Source organism: Entelurus aequoreus, unplaced genomic scaffold, assembly GCF_033978785.1.
Source record: "Entelurus aequoreus isolate RoL-2023_Sb unplaced genomic scaffold, RoL_Eaeq_v1.1 HiC_scaffold_43, whole genome shotgun sequence".
Classification (NCBI taxonomy): domain Eukaryota; kingdom Metazoa; phylum Chordata; class Actinopteri; order Syngnathiformes; family Syngnathidae; genus Entelurus; species Entelurus aequoreus.
The window spans coordinates 65,477-78,067 of NW_026907975.1; the positions used below are offsets into that span (position 1 = coordinate 65,477).

A 12,591-nucleotide genomic window follows, 5' to 3' on the forward strand; every position below is an offset into this window, starting at 1 on the left:
AATGAACAAGTAGATTAATAATCAATTTTTGCAGTTTGTCCCTCATAATGTGTATAAAATAATAGGTAGATAAATGACAATATGTTAATGCATACGTCAGCAGACTAAATAGGAGTCTTTGTTTGTTTACTTATTACTAAAAGACAAGTTGTCTAGTATGTTCACTATTTTATTTGAGGACTAAATGACAATAATAAACATATGTTTCATGTACACTAAGATGTTTTGTTCAAATAAAGCTAATAATGCAATTTTTTGTGGTACCCTTTTTTTAGAAAAGTATCAAAATACATTTTGGTACCGGTACTGTTACGTAAGACGAAGGGGGAAGGAGACGGTACGACAGCAGGAGGTCTAGCTCAACGGGTTTTATTTGAGCTTGATGATTACGTCGGGTGTGTATGCTACTATGTGTGTGGATGCAGGGCTATGTGTAGAAGTTAACCAAATATAAGTTACCAGAGGTTATTGTAAGTGTGTGTTGGTTGTGGCAGCAAAGAAGTCCAGAGGGGCGAAGCAAAAGAGGTTCGTGATCCGAGCGAGGTCCGTGGGGGCAGGAGAGAGGCGTCCAGAAGTCCAGGTCCGAGTGCGGGGGTCGAGGAAGGCAGTCAGAGTCCAGGGGGAAGATCGGCAGGTGAGGCGCACGGCTCACTGCGGAGACACGGAGGTACTGTGGGAGGAGATGCCATTTTTAGGTTTTGTAGGGACTCCTGATGACGTTTTGAGACATCTCCTACAACTACAGCACCAGAATTGTGCTGCTGAAGCAAGTCCGTTTTTTGGAATTTTTACGACAGGGTCCCCCCTTACGACATTTTAGCAAAAAATGTTTTTCGTAAAAAATGCTTTTTCTTACATTTTCTTACATTTACGGGTTTAGTCGGGACTCCTGATGACGTTTTGAGACATCTCCTACAACTACAGCACCAGAATTGTGCTGCTGAAGCAAGTCCGTTTTTTGGAATTTTTACGACAGGGTCCCCCCTTACGACATTTTAGCAAAAAATGTTTTTCTTAAAAAATGCATTTTCTTACATTTTCTTACATTTACGGGTTTAGTCGGGACTCCTGATGACGTTTTGAGACATCTCCTACAACTACAGCACCAGAATTGTGCTGCTGAAGCAAGTCCGTTTTTTGGAATTTTTTTTTGTAAAAAAAAAGTTTTCCCAAAAAAAGCATTTTATGCCATTTTTAGGTTTTGTAGGGACTCCTGATGACATTTTGAGACATCTCCTACAACTACAGCACCAGAATTGTACTGCTGAAGCAAGTCCGTTTTTTGGCATTTTTACGACAGGGTCCCCCCTTACGACATTTTAGCAAAAAATGTTTTTCTTAAAAAATGCATTTTCTTACATTTTCTTACATTTACGGGTTTAGTCGGGACTCCTGATGACGTTTTGAGACATCTCCTACAACTACAGCACCAGAATTGTGCTGCTGAAGCAAGTCCGTTTTTTTTAAAAAATTTTTACGACATTTTGCAAAATATTTTTTTCCCGTAAAATATGCATTTTCTTCTAATTTCTTCCATTTTCGGGTTTAGTCGGGACTCCTGATGACGTTTTGAGACATCTCCTACAACTACAGCACCAGAATTGTGCTGCTGAAGCAAGTCCGTTTTTTGGAATTTTTACGACAGGGTCCCCCCTTACGACATTTTAGCAAAAAATGTTTTTCTTAAAAAATGCATTTTCTTACATTTTCTTACATTTACGGGTTTAGTCGGGACTCCTGATGACGTTTTGAGACATCTCCTACAACTACAGCACCAGAATTGTGCTGCTGAAGCAAGTCCGTTTTTTGGAATTTTTTTTTGTAAAAAAAAAGTTTTCCCAAAAAAAGCATTTTATGCCATTTTTAGGTTTTGTAGGGACTCCTGATGACATTTTGAGACATCTCCTACAACTACAGCACCAGAATTGTACTGCTGAAGCAAGTCCGTTTTTTGGCATTTTTACGACAGGGTCCCCCCTTACGACATTTTAGCAAAAAATGTTTTTCTTAAAAAATGCATTTTCTTACATTTTCTTACATTTACGGGTTTAGTCGGGACTCCTGATGACGTTTTGAGACATCTCCTACAACTACAGCACCAGAATTGTGCTGCTGAAGCAAGTCCGTTTTTTTTAAAAAATTTTTACGACATTTTGCAAAATATTTTTTTCCCGTAAAATATGCATTTTCTTCTAATTTCTTCCATTTTCGGGTTTAGTCGGGACTCCTGATGACGTTTTGAGACATCTCCTACAACTACAGCACCAGAATTGTGCTGCTGAAGCAAGTCCGCTTTTTGGAATTTTTACGACAGGGTCCCCCCTTACGACATTTTAGCAAAAAATGTTTTTCGTAAAAAATGCATTTTCTTACATTTACGGGTTTAGTCGGGACTCCTGATGACGTTTTGAGACATCTCCTACAACTACAGCACCAGAATTGTGCTGCTGAAGCAAGTCCGTTTTTTGAATTTTTTTTTGTAAAAAAAAAGTTTTCCCAAAAAAAGCATTTTATGCCATTTTTAGGTTTTGTAGGGACTCCTGATGACGTTTTGAGACATCTCCTACAACTACAGCACCAGAATTGTACTGCTGAAGCAAGTCCGTTTTTTGGCATTTTTACGACAGGGTCCCCCCTTACGACATTTTAGCAAAAAATGTTTTTCTTAAAAAATGCATTTTCTTACATTTTCTTACATTTACGGGTTTAGTCGGGACTCCTGATGACGTTTTGAGACATCTCCTACAACTACAGCACCAGAATTGTGCTGCTGAAGCAAGTCCGTTTTTTTGAATTTTTTTTACGACATTTTGCAAAATATTTTTTTTCCGTAAAATATGCATTTTCTTCTAATTTCTTCCATTTTCGGGTTTAGTCGGGACTCCTGATGACGTTTTGAGACATCTCCTACAACTACAGCACCAAAATTGTGCTGCTGAAGCAAGTCCGTTTTTTGGAATTTTTACGACAGGGTCCCCCTTTACGACATTTTAGCAAAAAATGTTTTTCTTAAAAAATGCATTTTCTTACATTTTCTTACATTTACGGGTTTAGTCGGGACTCCTGATGACGTTTTGAGACATCTCCTACAACTACAGCACCAGAATTGTGCTGCTGAAGCAAGTCCGTTTTTTGGCATTTTTACGACAGGGTCCCTTACGACATTTTAGCAAAAAATGTTTTTCATAAAAAATGCATTTTCTTACATTTTCTTACATTTACGGGTTTAGTCAGGACTCCTGATGACGTTTTGAGACATCTCCTACAACTACAGCACCAGAATTGTGCTGCTCAAACAAGTCCGTTTTTTGAATTTTTTTTTGTAAAAAAAAAGTTTTCCCAAAAAAAGCATTTTATGCCATTTTTAGGTTTTGTAGGGACTCCTGATGACGTTTTGAGACATCTCCTACAACTACAGCACCAGAATTGTGCTGCTGAAGCAAGTCCGTTTTTTGGAAAAATTTTTTGTAAAAAAAAAGTTTTCCCAAAAAAAGCATTTTATGCCATTTTTAGGTTTTGTAGGTACTCCTGATGACGTTTTGAGACATCTCCTACAACTACAGCACCAGAATTGTACTGCTGAAGCAAGTCCGTTTTTTGGCATTTTTACGACAGGGTCCCCCCTTACGACATTTTAGCAAAAAATGTTTTTCTTAAAAAATGCATTTTCTTACATTTTCTTACATTTACGGGTTTAGTCGGGACTCCTGATGACGTTTTGAGACATCTCCTACAAGTACAGCCCCAGAATTGTGCTGCTGAAGCAAGTCTGTTTTTTGAATTTTTTTTTGTAAAAAAAAAGTTTGCCCAAAAAAAGCATTTTATGCCATTTTTAGGTTTTGTAGGGACTCCTGATGACGTTTTGAGACATCTCCTACAACTACAGCACCAGAATTGTACTGCTGAAGCAAGTCCGTTTTTTGGCATTTTTACGACAGGGTCCCCCCTTACGACATTTTAGCAAAAAAAATTTTTCTTAAAAAATGCATTTTCTTACATTTTCTTACATTTACGGGTTTAGTCGGGACTCCTGATGACGTTTTGAGACATCTCCTACAACTACAGCACCAGAATTGTGCTGCTGAAGCAAGTCCGTTTTTTGGCATTTTGACGACAGGGTCCCCCCTTACGACATTTTAGCAAAAAATGTTTTTCGTAAAAAATGCATTTTCTTACATTTTCTTACATTTACGGGTTTAGTCGGGACTCCTGATGACGTTTTGAGACATCTCCTACAACTACAGCACCAGAATTGTGCTGCTGAAGCAAGTCCGTTTTCTGGAATTTTTTTTGTAAAAAAAAAGTTTTCCCAAAAAAAGCATTTTATGCCATTTTTAGGTTTTGTAGGGACTCCTGATGACGTTTTGAGACATCTCCTACAACTACAGCACCAGAATTGTACTGCTGAAGCAAGTCAGTTTTTTGGCATTTTTACGACAGGGTCCCCCCTTACGACATTTTAGCAAAAAATGTTTTTCTTAAAAAATGCATTTTCTTACATTTTCTTACATTTACGGGTTTAGTCGGGACTCCTGATGACGTTTTGAGACATCTCCTACAACTACAGCACCAGAATTGTGCTGCTGAAGCAAGTCCGTTTTTTTGAATTTTTTTTACGACATTTTGCAAAATATTTTTTTTCCGTGAAATATGCATTTTCTTCTAATTTCTTCCATTTTCGGGTTTAGTCGGGACTCCTGATGACGTTTTGAGACATCTCCTACAACTACAGCACCAGAATTGTGCTGCTGAAGCAAGTCTGTTTTTTGAATTTTTTTTTTGTAAAAAAAAAGTTTGCCCAAAAAAAGCATTTTATGCCATTTTTAGGTTTTGTAGGGACTCCTGATGACGTTTTGAGACATCTCCTACAACTACAGCACCAGAATTGTACTGCTGAAGCAAGTCCGTTTTTTGGCATTTTTACGACAGGGTCCCCCCTTACGACATTTTAGCAAAAAATGTTTTTCTTAAAAAATGCATTTTCTTACATTTTCTTACATTTACGGGTTTAGTCGGGACTCCTGATGACGTTTTGAGACATCTCCTACAACTACAGCACCAGAATTGTGCTGCTGAAGCAAGTCCGTTTTTTGGAATTTTTTTTTGTAAAAAAAAAGTTTTCCCAAAAAAAGCATTTTATGTCATTTTTAGGTTTTGTAGGGACTCCTGATGACGTTTTGAGACATCTCCTACAACTACAGCACCAGAATTGTACTGCTGAAGCAAGTCCGTTTTTTGGCATTTTTACGACAGGGTCCCCCCTTACGACATTTTAGCAAAAAAATTTTTTCTTAAAAAAATGCATTTTCTTACATTTTCTTACATTTACGGGTTTAGTCGGGACTCCTGATGACGTTTTGAGACATCTCCTACAACTACAGCACCAGAATTGTGCTGCTGAAGCAAGTCCGTTTTTTGGAATTTTTACGACAGGGTCCCCCCTTACGACATTTTAGCAAAAAATGTTTTTCTAAAAAAATGCATTTTCTTACATTTACGGGTTTAGTCGGGACTCCTGATGACGTTTTGAGACATCTCCTACAACTACAGCACCAGGATTGTGCTGCTGAAGCAAGTCCGTTTTTTGGCATTTTTACGACAGGGTCCCCCCTTACGACATTTTAGCAAAAAATGTTTTTCGTAAAAAATGCATTTTCTTACATTTTCTTACATTTACGGGTTTAGTCGGGACTCCTGATGACGTTTTGAGACATCTCCTACAACTACAGCACCAGAAATGTGCTGCTGAAGCAAGTCCGTTTTTTGGAATTTTTACGACAGAGTCCCCCCTTACGACATTTTAGCAAAAAATGTTTTTCGTAAAAAATGCATTTTCTTACATTTTCTTACATTTACGGGTTTAGTCGGGACTCCTGATGACGTTTTGAGACATCTCCTACAACTACAGCACCAGAATTGTGCTGCTGAAGCAAGTCCGTTTTTTGGAATTTTTACGACAGAGTCCCCCCTTACGACATTTTAGCAAAAAATGTTTTTCGTAAAAAATGCATTTTCTTACATTTTCTTACATTTACGGGTTTAGTCGGGACTCCTAATGACGTTTTGAGACATCTCCTACAACTACAGCACCAGAATTGTGCTGCTGAAGCAAGTCCTTTTTTTGGAATTTGTACGACAGGGTCCTCCCTTACGACATTTTAGCAAAAAATGTTTTTCGTAAAAAATGCATTTTCTTACATTTTCTTACATTTACGGGTTTAGTCGGGACTCCTGATGACGTTTTGAGACATCTCCTACAACTACAGCACCAGAATTGTGCTGCTGAAGCAAGTCTGTTTTTTGAATTTTTTTTTGTAAAAAAAAAGTTTGCCAAAAAAAAGCATTTTATGCCATTTTTAGGTTTTGTAGGGACTCCTGATGACGTTTTGAGACATCTCCTACAACTACAGCACCATAATTGTACTGCTGAAGCAAGTGCATTTTTTGGCATTTTTACGACAGGGTCCCCCCTTACGACATTTTAGCAAAAAAATGTTTTCTTAAAAAATGCATTTTCTTACATTTACGGGTTTAGTCGGGACTCCTGATGACGTTTTGAGACATCTCCTACAACTACAGCACCAGAATTGTGCTGCTGAAGCAAGTCCGTTTTTTGGCATTTTTACGACAGGGTCCCCCCTTACGACATTTTAGCAAAAAATGTTTTTCTTAAAAAATGCATTTTCTTACATTTTCTTACATTTACGGGTTTAGTCGGGACTCCTGATGACGTTTTGAGACATCTCCTACAACTACAGCACCAGAATTGTGCTGCTGAAGCAAGTCCGTTTTTTGAATTTTTTTTTGTAAAAAAAAAGTTTTCCCAAAAAAAGCATTTTATGCCATTTTTAGGTTTTGTAGGGACTCCTGATGACGTTTTAAGACATCTCCTACAACTACAGCACCAGAATTGTGCTGCTGAAGCAAGTCCGTTTTTTGGCATTTTTACGACAGGGTCCCCCCTTACGACATTTTAGCAAAAAAAATTTTTCTTAAAAAATGCATTTTCTTACATTTTCTTACATTTACGGGTTTAGTCGGGACTCCAGATGACGTTTTGAGACATCTCCTACAACTACAGCACCAGAATTGTGCTGCTGAAGCAAGTCCGTTTTTTGGAATTTTTACGACAGGGTCCCCCCTTACGACATTTTAGCAAAAAATGTTTTTCTTAAAAAATGCATTTTCTTACATTTTCTTACATTTACGGGTTTAGTCGGGACTCCTGATGACGTTTTGAGACATCTCCTACAACTACAGCACCAGAATTGTGCTGCTGAAGCAAGTCCGTCTTTTTGAATTTTTTTTACGACATTTTGCAAAATATTTTTTTTCCGTAAAATATGCATTTTCTTCTAATTTCTTCCATTTTCGGGTTTAGTCGGGACTCCTGATGACGTTTTGAGACATCTCCTACAACTACAGCACCAGAATTGTGCTGCTGAAGCAAGTCCGTTTTTTGGCATTTTTACGACAGGGTCCCCCCTTACGACATTTTAGCAAAAAATGTTTTTCTTAAAAAATGCATTTTCTTACATTTTCTTACATTTACGGGTTTAGTCGGGACTCCGGATGACGTTTTGAGACATCTCCTACAACTACAGCACCAGAATTGTGCTGCTGAAGCAAGTCCGTTTTTTGGAAATTTTTTTTGTAAAAAAAAAGTTTTCCCAAAAAAAGCATTTTATGCCATTTTTAGGTTTTGTAGGGACTCCTGATGACGTTTTGAGACATCTCCTACAACTACAGCACCAGAATTGTACTGCTGAAGCAAGTCCGTTTTTTGGCATTTTTACGACAGGGTCCCCCCTTACGACATTTTAGCAAAAAAATTTTTTCTTAAAAAATGCATTTTCTTACATTTTCTTACATTTACGGGTTTAGTCGGGACTCCTGATGACGTTTTGAGACATCTCCTACAACTACAGCACCAGAATTGTGCTGCTGAAGCAAGTCCGTTTTTTGAATTTTTTTTTGTAAAAAAAAAGTTTGCCCAAAAAAAGCATTTTATGCCATTTTTAGGTTTTGTAGGGACTCCTGATGACGTTTTGAGACATCTCCTACAACTACAGCACCAGAATTGTACTGCTGAAGCAAGTCCGTTTTTTGGCATTTTTACGACAGGGTCTCCCCTTACGACATTTTAGCAAAAAAATGTTTTCTTAAAAAATGCATTTTCTTACATTTACGGGTTTAGTCGGGACTCCTGATGACGTTTTGAGACATCTCCTACAACTACAGCACCAGAATTGTGCTGCTGAAGCAAGTCCGTTTTTTTAAATTTTTTTTACGACATTTGGCAAAATATTTTTTTTCCGTAAAATATGCATTTTCTTCTAATTTCTTCCATTTTCGGGTTTAGTCGGGACTCCTGATGACGTTTTGAGACATCTCCTACAACTACAGCACCAGAATTGTGCTGCTGAAGCAAATCCGTTTTTTGGCATTTTTACGACAGGGTCCCCCCTTACGACATTTTAGCAAAAAATGTTTTTCTTAAAAAATGCATTTTCTTACATTTTCTTACATTTACGGGTTTAGTCGGGACTCCTGGTGACGTTTTGAGACATCTCCTACAACTACAGCACCAGAATTGTGCTGCTGAAGCAAGTCTGTTTTTTGAATTTTTTTTTGTAAAAAAAAAGTTTGCCCAAAAAAAGCATTTTATGCCATTTTTAGGTTTTGTAGGGACTCCTGATGACGTTTTGAGACATCTCCTACAACTACAGCACCAGAATTGTACTGCTGAAGCAAGTCCGTTTTTTGGCATTTTTACGACAGGGTCCCCCCTTACGACATTTTAGCAAAAAATGTTTTTCGTAAAAAATGCATTTTCTTACATTTTCTTACATTTACGGGTTTAGTCGGGACTCCTGATGACGTTTTGAGACATCTCCTACAACTACAGCACCAGAATTGTACTGCTGAAGCAAGTCCGTTTTTTGGCATTTTTACGACAGGGTCCCCCCTTACGACATTTTAGCAAAAAAATGTTTTCTTAAAAAATGCATTTTCTTACATTTACGGGTTTAGTCGGGACTCCTGATGACGTTTTGAGACATCTCCTACAACTACAGCACCAGAATTGTGCTGCTGAAGCAAGTCCGTTTTTTTGAATTTTTTTTACGACATTTTGCAAAATATTTTTTTTCCGTAAAATATGCATTTTCTTCTAATTTCTTCCATTTTCGGGTTTAGTCGGGACTCCTGATGACGTTTTGAGACATCTCCTACAACTACAGCACCAGAATTGTGCTGCTGAAGCAAGTCCGTTTTTTGGAATTTTTTTTTGTAAAAAAAAAGTTTTCTCAAAAAAAGCATTTTATGCCATTTTTAGGTTTTGTAGGGACTCCTGATGACGTTTTGAGACATCTCCTACAACTACAGCACCAGAATTGTACTGCTGAAGCAAGTCCGTTTTTTGGCATTTTTACGACAGGGTCCCCCCTTACGACATTTTAGCAAAAAATGTTTTTCTTAAAAAATGCATTTTCTTACATTTTCTTACATTTACGGGTTTAGTCGGGACTCCTGATGACGTTTTGAGACATCTCCTACAACTACAGCACCAGAATTGTGCTGCTGAAGCAAGTCCGTTTTTTGGAATTTTTACGACAGGGTCCCCCCTTACGACATTTTAGCAAAAAATGTTTTTCTAAAAAAATGCATTTTCTTACATTTACGGGTTTAGTCGGGACTCCTGATGACGTTTTGAGACATCTCCTACAACTACAGCACCAGAATTGTGCTGCTGAAGCAAGTCCGTTTTTTGGAATTTTTACGACAGGGTCCCCCCTTACGACATTTTAGCAAAAAATGTTTTTCGTAAAAAATGCATTTTCTTACATTTTCTTACATTTACGGGTTTAGTCGGGACTCCTGATGACGTTTTGAGACATCTCCTACAACTACAGCACCAGAAGTGTGCTATTCAAACAAGTCATTTTTTTGGAATTTTTTTTTGTAAAAAAAAAGTTTTCCCAAAAAAAGCATTTTATGCCATTTTTAGGTTTTGTAGGGACTCCTGATGACGTTTTAAGACATCTCCTACAACTACAGCACCAGAATTGTACTGCTGAAGCAAGTCCGTTTTTTGGCATTTTTACGACAGGGTTCCCCCTTACGACATTTTAGCAAAAAATGTTTTTCGTAAAAAATGCATTTTCTTACATTTACGGGTTTAGTCGGGACTCCTGATGACGTTTTGAGACATCTCCTACAACTACAGCACCAGAATTGTGCTGCTGAAGCAAGTCCGTTTTTTTGAATTTTTTTTACGACATTTTGCAAAATATTTTTTTTCCGTAAAATATGCATTTTCTTCTAATTTCTTCCATTTTCGGGTTTAGTCGGGACTCCTGATGACGTTTTGAGACATCTCCTACAACTACAGCACCAGAATTGTGCTGCTGAAGCAAATCCGTTTTTTGGCATTTTTACGACAGGGTCCCCCCTTACGACATTTTAGCAAAAAATGTTTTTCTTAAAAAATGCATTTTCTTACATTTTCTTACATTTACGGGTTTAGTCGGGACTCCTGATGACGTTTTGAGACATCTCCTACAACTACAGCACCAGAATTGTGCTGCTGAAGCAAGTCCGTTTTTTGGAATTTTTTTTTGTAAAAAAAAAGTTTTCCCAAAAAAAGCATTTTATGCCATTTTTAGGTTTTGTAGGGACTCCTGATGACGTTTTGAGACATCTCCTACAACTACAGCACCAGAATTGTACTGCTGAAGCAAGTCCGTTTTTTGGCATTTTTACGACAGGGTCCCCCCTTACGACATTTTAGCAAAAAAATTTTTTCTTAAAAAATGCATTTTCTTACATTTTCTTACATTTACGGGTTTAGTCGGGACTCCTGATGACGTTTTGAGACATCTCCTACAACTACAGCACCAGAATTGTGCTGCTGAAGCAAGTCCGTTTTTTTGAATTTTTTTTACGACATTTTGCTAAATATTTTTTTTCCGTAAAATATGCATTTTCTTCTAATTTCTTCCATTTTCGGGTTTAGTCGGGACTCCTGATGACGTTTTGAGACATCTCCTACAACTACAGCACCAGAATTGTGCTGCTGAAGCAAATCCGTTTTTTGGCATTTTTACGACAGGGTCCCCCCTTACGACATTTTAGCAAAAAATGTTTTTCTTAAAAAATGCATTTTCTTACATTTTCTTACATTTACGGGTTTAGTCGGGACTCCTGATGACGTTTTGAGACATCTCCTACAACTACAGCACCAGAATTGTGCTGCTGAAGCAAGTCCGTTTTTTGGAATTTTTTTTTGTAAAAAAAAAGTTTTCCCAAAAAAAGCATTTTATGCCATTTTTAGGTTTTGTAGGGACTCCTGATGACGTTTTGAGACATCTCCTACAACTACAGCACCAGAATTGTACTGCTGAAGCAAGTCCGTTTTTTGGCATTTTTACGACAGGGTCCCCCCTTACGACATTTTAGCAAAAAAAATTTTTCTTAAAAAATGCATTTTCTTACATTTTCTTACATTTACGGGTTTAGTCGGGACTCCTGATGACGTTTTGAGACATCTCCTACAACTACAGCACCAGAATTGTGCTGCTGAAGCAAGTCCGTTTTTTTGAATTTTTTTTACGACATTTTGCTAAATATTTTTTTTCCGTAAAATATGCATTTTCTTCTAATTTCTTCCATTTTCGGGTTTAGTCGGGACTCCTGATGACGTTTTGAGACATCTCCTACAACTACAGCACCAGAATTGTGCTGCTGAAGCAAGTCCGTTTTTTGGCATTTTTACGACAGGGTCCCCCCCTTACGACATTTTAGCAAAAAATGTTTTTCTTAAAAAATGCATTTTCTTACAATTACGGGTTCAGTCGGGACTCCTGATGACGTTTTGAGACATCTCCTACAACTACAGCACCAGAATTGTGCTGCTGAAGCAAGTCCGTTTTTTGGAATTTTTTTTTGTAAAAAAAAAGTTTTCCCAAAAAAAGCATTTTATGCCATTTTTAGGTTTTGTAGGGACTCCTGATGACGTTTTGAGACATCTCCTACAACTACAGCACCAGAATTGTACTGCTGAAGCAAGTCCGTTTTTTGGCATTTTTACGACAGGGTCCCCCCTTACGACATTTTAGCAAAAAAATGTTTTCTTAAAAAATGCATTTTCTTACATTTACGGGTTTAGTCGGGACTCCTGATGACGTTTTGAGACATCTCCTACAACTACAGCACCAGAATTGTGCTGCTGAAGCAAGTCCGTTTTTTTGAATTTTTTTTACGACATTTTGCAAAATATTTTTTTTCCGTAAAATATGCATTTTCTTCTAATTTCTTCCATTTTCGGGTTTAGTCGGGACTCCTGATGACGTTTTGAGACATCTCCTACAACTACAGCACCAGAATTGTGCTGCTGAAGCAAGTCCGTTTTTTGGAATTTTTTTTTGTAAAAAAAAAGTTTTCTCAAAAAAAGCATTTTATGCCATTTTTAGGTTTTGTAGGGACTCCTGATGACGTTTTGAGACATCTCCTACAACTACAGCACCAGAATTGTACTGCTGAAGCAAGTCCGTTTTTTGGCATTTTTACGACAGGGTCCCCCCTTACGAC

The 12,591-nt window shown here is 37.6% G+C and overlaps 1 long non-coding RNA gene across 4 annotated transcripts in view; it reads right to left on the minus strand.

Annotated features, from left to right (window-relative positions):
• Positions 1–217: 217 nt before the first annotated feature.
• The window catches only part of LOC133645338 (uncharacterized), a 222,881-nt gene continuing 210,507 nt past the window's right edge, over positions 218–12,591 (minus strand). For all 4 annotated transcript variants that reach the window (XR_009825017.1, XR_009825016.1, XR_009825014.1 and 1 more), the window contains one exon: positions 218–670. This is a non-coding gene — a long non-coding RNA (uncharacterized LOC133645338). The remainder of the gene's footprint in view (positions 671–12,591) is intronic.